This window comes from Acinonyx jubatus, chromosome B2 (genome assembly GCF_027475565.1).
Source record: "Acinonyx jubatus isolate Ajub_Pintada_27869175 chromosome B2, VMU_Ajub_asm_v1.0, whole genome shotgun sequence".
Taxonomy (NCBI): Eukaryota; Metazoa; Chordata; class Mammalia; order Carnivora; family Felidae; genus Acinonyx; species Acinonyx jubatus.
In genome coordinates this window covers 103,273,335-103,279,434 of record NC_069385.1, presented here as the reverse complement: position 1 = coordinate 103,279,434, position 6,100 = coordinate 103,273,335, and positions in this window count along the sequence as shown.

Sequence of the window (6,100 nt, the reverse complement as noted above, 5' to 3'; positions counted from 1 at the left end):
AAAGGAGCTTATAGAAAGCTGGTGGATAAGCAGTCAACACAATCTGCCATACAACAGTGTAAGATAATTTTACTCTCAAAGAGCTTACAACTGATTACTACTAATAACACTAACAACATCATTTTGTATGATGACTGGCTGTTCACAAAGTTCTTTCAAATAAATTACCTCTCTTAATCTTCACATTACCTTGCAAGGTAAATTAAATTACTCTTCCCATATTTTTAATGAGGAATGTGAATCTCAGTATGCAGAAAGACTAGTCATAGAACACAAATTAAACCTCCTTCAACTTTGAAAATGTAGTAGCATACAAACTTAGAAACCATGGACATTAATTAGAACTGGAATGGAGATATTAAGACCCAGAGACTGAGTCAGGGAAACCAGGCACTTCATAGTCAGATCACTACCAAAGATTAGCTCATGGTCTAGGAGAAGAGGAAATAAGGAAACAAGAAATATTAGCACACAATGAATGGGTAAAGTTCTAAGACAGGGATCACAAGCGCAAGATTAGCTGAGAAGTTTAATTCCACAGTATTTACTGAGCACCTACTCTCTGTGCAAATTTTAGACTGTGGAGAAAATCAGTGTGAATTAGATTTAGTTTCTATGCTATTAACAGCAGAGTCTAATATAATACCAATTAGCAAATGCCCTAACAGCAAACGAATCACAATATTTCATGAATAATTGGGGAAAGATGAAAGAATATAGGCAGGTCCCAGAGAGGAGGCAGCATCTTTGCTTAACATTGAAGAAAGGATAGAGATCAGGAGAACATGTATTACAGGTAGAGGCAACATTATTACCACTGAAATAATAAGAACTAGAGCATATGGAAGAATAGAAAAGGGAGCCTAAGAGAACAGGTAGACTAGACAGGTAGAAACTGATGCATGAGAGAGGATGGAGAATGTCATTTTATGTGTGCCACCATAAACATCAGTTAATGTTCTTGAAATTAAGTGATCCAGGCATATAGTCAAGCCCTCTGGCTGATGGGGTGGGGCAATTCCATGGAACAAAATATAGAAAAGAGGCAGCCTAATAAGAGTGGGCATTTAAATATACCTAACTCTGAGGTCCCTGGGAGCTGATGCTGAGGAGTTGAACTCTGCTAGACTACAGTCAATTTTTCCCTACAGGATTCTATCAATCCACTTAGATAGTGAGACTCTTCCCTTGTATTTACTGCCTAAATAATGCCTCTGACTATAGAGTTTTGGTCTCTCTTATGAAATAAAATCCCTAGCACAAGCTCAAAATATCAGGAATAAATCATCTTGATGTTTTGGGAAATTCTGGACCAAATAAATTCTAGACTCCCTTCTTTTTGTCAGTCTTGTTGTTTTATTGACTCTTCCTATAAAGCAGAGAATACAAGTTGCAGAACTCCAAAAGACAAATATTCGACCAAAGTGTGTTTCCAAAACAATCCCTTTTTGCTTCCAACTCAAGGTAATATTAAAGAATAATCATACTTGTCTTGCCCTGGTTTTTCAGGCCTCCATAAGTGAAGTATCTCTTGTACTTCAAAGGTCAGACCCTACCTGTCTTAGGAGAGGTGGTCACAGATAAAGCCATCTGAGGAAAGTTCGATGGATATGACCTGGCCACTGCTCACCTGAGGCAAGGCCACCTCACCCTCTCTTCTATGATCGAGATAAATGATCACTCGGGCATACAATTACAGCTTTTCTTTTCATATTTAAAGCACTGAGAGGAGACTTCTATTATTTAATAGAATAAATATTGATGCTGAAAAGCATTGAACCAACAATTTCAATCCTGGAACTCAGTTTGAAATTAACATTAAGATTGGTGCTCATATTGAAACAACCTAAATGTTCATTCATAGAAGAGTTGTTCCATAAGTACAGTTTTGAAATGCCATGGAGAATTAACAAGAATGAGGTAGATCCATACATACTGAGATAAAACATAATACATTGTTATAAAAAGCAATTCACAAAACCATAATGTAGAATTGTCCCACTTATATAATATAAAAACATATATAAATGATACACATGTAACATTTCATAGTGAATACATCCAGAGACTGGAATGAAGTAGTATTTTCACATTTCTCTCTACACACTTCCATTTCATAGTGTGCAATCATCTGTCTACTGCGTAACCTGAAAGAAAGGTTGTGTCTGTCCGTAAGTAGTGGCATAGCAAGACTGACCCAGAGGGTCACATCCAGGAGTCTGGCTTGTCTGAACTCAGATTGGAGAGCCTAAACTGGAAGATTAGGGAGAGAATGGAAGGGGAGCAAGGGAGAATTTCCTAGGATGAACAGAAGACAGTGAGGTGAATTCTTGTCCCACTGGCAAGCAAACACTAGCAACAATTTGCCCGGTGCTACACTGCCAGCTGAAGGTCTCATGCAGCTGAGGGACTAATCATTATTTCACCACAATGGGACTGGGAGGCTTTCAGGAAGTTACTTTACCTTTCTAAGTGTCAGTTGTGTCATCTGTTAGGAAATGGGAAGGATCGACTAAGAGTAAATGTCATATACTTTGGTAAAGTTGAATTCAAGAGAGCTGTGCTTATGCATTTCAGCTTCACGGCTCCATCCAAACTTGGAGTACCCAATCACAGCTCCCTGAATGAAGACATAGACTTTTCTTTTTTTCCAAGGATGTTCAGAGTGTCCTGAGCCTTCTCCACTGTGTTTTAGTCAGTTGCTTGGGTCTTCTAGACTATACCCTTGTTGGGAGGTCATTGAGAAAACATGACCACCAGTTGACCCATAAACTGGGCCTGGGCAATTGGAGGCTCCTCACCCCCTCTTTTGTCCTCAGAATGTATGTTTCACGCATTGTTCCCTTACTAGGAATCACTTCAAGGACAAAACCTTGAGAAAGTAATGTGTTATTGAGACCATCTGGATTATGTACATGGCAGAACCCCACTGAGGATTCTATATAAACTCTTAAGATTTTGATGGCAGGTAATAGAAATCTACTGATCTTGCAGCCACCCAAGATAAGCCTGGGAACTCCCAAGGTTGCTAACCAACACCCACCTTCCCCTAATTCCTGATGGACAAGACCCAGTTCCATTTTGGCAATTGGATCAGTGAAAAATGTTCTTGTTTTTGTTTTTGCCTCTAAATGGAGTATAATTTTTACTTTTGGATAAAAGGCTTTTGGTACAAGGGTCACCTAGAGCAGGGTACAAGAGAACAGAGTAGGTGAGGACAGTATATATTAGAGGCTAATGAAAGAAATCTCAACTGAATCAATACAGCAAAGGTAGCTAAAAGAAAAGTGTCTTTGGTGCCAGCTTAAATAGCCTGGCTGAGTCCTGAATGGTTCTGCAGGGAGGAGGATGGGAGTAACATGGAGAACAAAGCAACTGTCTGTGGAAATGGAGCAGTCTTTGGTGTTGTCACTCATTTCAATGCTTGATTCCACCACTTGCCTGAAAAGCCATTTAAGCATCCTGGGCACCATTTCTCATCTGTAATTGAGGATCATAACATGTTCTTCTCAGAGCGATTGTCATTGTTAAATGTAAAGTGGCCAGAACAAGAACAAATGCCACTTGTTCACCTATGCTCCAGTTCTTCCTCTCAGTCTCCTCCACATCTTTTCTTTTGATTGAGGGCTTCCTTTTCACAGGGTGCCATAGTCTTTTATTCAGCTGTCTTCACCCTCCACACGATGTTCATTGTGAATGACAGTTTATTCTCTTATTACAGAATGATTTTTGGTTACCAGAGCATTTGATGCGAATACAAACCAATCAGCATAGATATTGGTCAGTATGCCATGTTCTTAATGCCTCAGAGAGCATGAGTTGAGAGACCCACATCTCATGGTCTCATGTAGGCTCCTTGGAGGACTGAATGACCCAGTTAGAAGAGTCCTTGGCCTCCATTTCATTATGTGTGTTGTTCTGGATTATCTTTAATCCCTCCCATTTAGATCAAGGGTTTATCATAACCTGGCTCTCATATCCTTAATAACCATGTAAATCAATAATGTCAGGATCTAGGCTCCATCCACAGTTTCACCTAAAATATATGTATTAAGCCCTAACTCTTCTTCATCTTTCTAGGTTTTTTTTCCCCTTATATCTGTTATCACTAGGAAAACCTGAATGAATTTGCTGTAAGCAGATCCTTATAGAAGTAACGCAACTAGAAACATAGAAAAGCACTGGAAAATGACAGAGAAGCTCATAGAAAGTAGACAAAGATTTTCTGTAAGCTAATGTAAAGTGAAGCTAGGAGTTTCCTGTATGCTCAGTATTCTTAATGAAATTAACATGACCTACTGTTAGAAAGGAACTTCTAGTTTTAAACAGTTGGGATATGCTTAGTTGAATAAATTCTCAATAATTTCTTTTTTCCAATTTAAAATTCTTATGAGGTATATCCCATTCAATGGAACTCTCATAAGAGAGGTCAAAAGCAGAAATAATTTTAAAAAAAATACACAAGTGAACAAAAAAATCACTCGCTGACATTGTCTGCTGGGACAGGTCATGGAGAGGACATGACTGCCAGATGACTTGAGAGCTGGACCTGGCCAATCTGAGGCTCCTCACCCCTCCCCTGTCCTTGGAATGGATGTTTGTCTGCCTTTCCCATAGCCAGAGCCATTTCAAGGGCACAGCCTTGAGAGATTAAGATATTGTTGAGACCATCTGGACTAAATTCATGACTGAACCCAGTTAAGACCTCTATATAAAACTTTTAAGATTCTGGCAGGGAGGTGTGGAGATCTACTCATCTTGCAGCCACCCAAGACAAGTCTCATATGTAATCTCCCTTGTTGATTAAAACTACCACTTACCAGTCTGAAGTGGTCTGCCCCTTCTTCAGTCTCTCCCTGCCCTCCGAATATAGGGCCAATTTCATATTTTACCAAAGCTCCTGAGACTGCAAACCAACATTGTCTGACCTTCAAGGAAGTAGAGAAAATCCAGATTTGTGATCATATGAACTATGCCCTGCACCTGGCATTTCAAAATATATTTTAGGGACCAGTCCTCCAAGTGTCATTTAGTGTCTCATGCAACGATGATAGCTTATTGCATGTAAAGGTGAAAATTGTCACTGCAGTGTGTACAGTTGATGGAGAATAGAAGCGGCCTCCTCAGTAGCTAATAAAAGGCCATCTGGAGATTGCCTTCAACAGTGATGTTACATTTCATTTTTTTAATGCACTAGAGATTGCATGGAAAATTAGGTTTTGTGAAAGCTAGCAAAGTGGCATGTCTGTTGCCTTTCATTGGGACTTTGTCATTTATATTTATGATATTGTTTCTAAACTGACAAGGTGACTCAAATCAAATCCATTTATAGAACTTACTTTGGATGTACTGCTGTAGATTTCTAGATATCACAAATCCACACCTTAGAAACAAACTAAATATACCTTATGTACTAGTGTCCTCTGATATCTGTAGTAGTTAAAGTAAAATAGAAAATTTGATATTTTTCCTTCCAGTCTTAACTGAATGAAAAATTTTTCCATTGTCATATTAGATAACCTGCACATTTGCTTTCTGTCTATCCAAGGGAAATAAAACCAACATTCTTCGGTGTTTACTTTTTCTGAGATACACATTCATATAAAAAAACTCAATGAGGATATTAAAGTATTTCTTAAACTGAGGCTCAGTAGTAAATGGATAACTTGCCCAGAATCCAACATGTGGTAAGAGGCTGAAATAGATTGTGTAAGTCTAATGTCCAAGTCTATGCTCTTTCCACACCTCAACACGAGACACTGAGATTGAGCCAAGAGACCACATCCTGGGTGCACAACCATAAAAGTCTACAGAGGAAGCTTGATTGATGGGACAGAGAACAGAAAAGGAAAATGTATTTTCATATAGGAATAAGAATCTGAGAAGTCATTTTACCCATCAACACCCACAATTCGGTTAATTCCACAACACTGGTTCATCTTCACTATCATTTAGTGGACCTTCGGCAGACACCCAAAGTGAAATTTTTTTCTTTTAGCCCTGATTGTGCATGAGTGTGTGTGAGGACACACACTCAAACACACACATATGCATGTGTTAAAAATACTCAAATTGTTTAATGAAAATAATTTGACAGAGG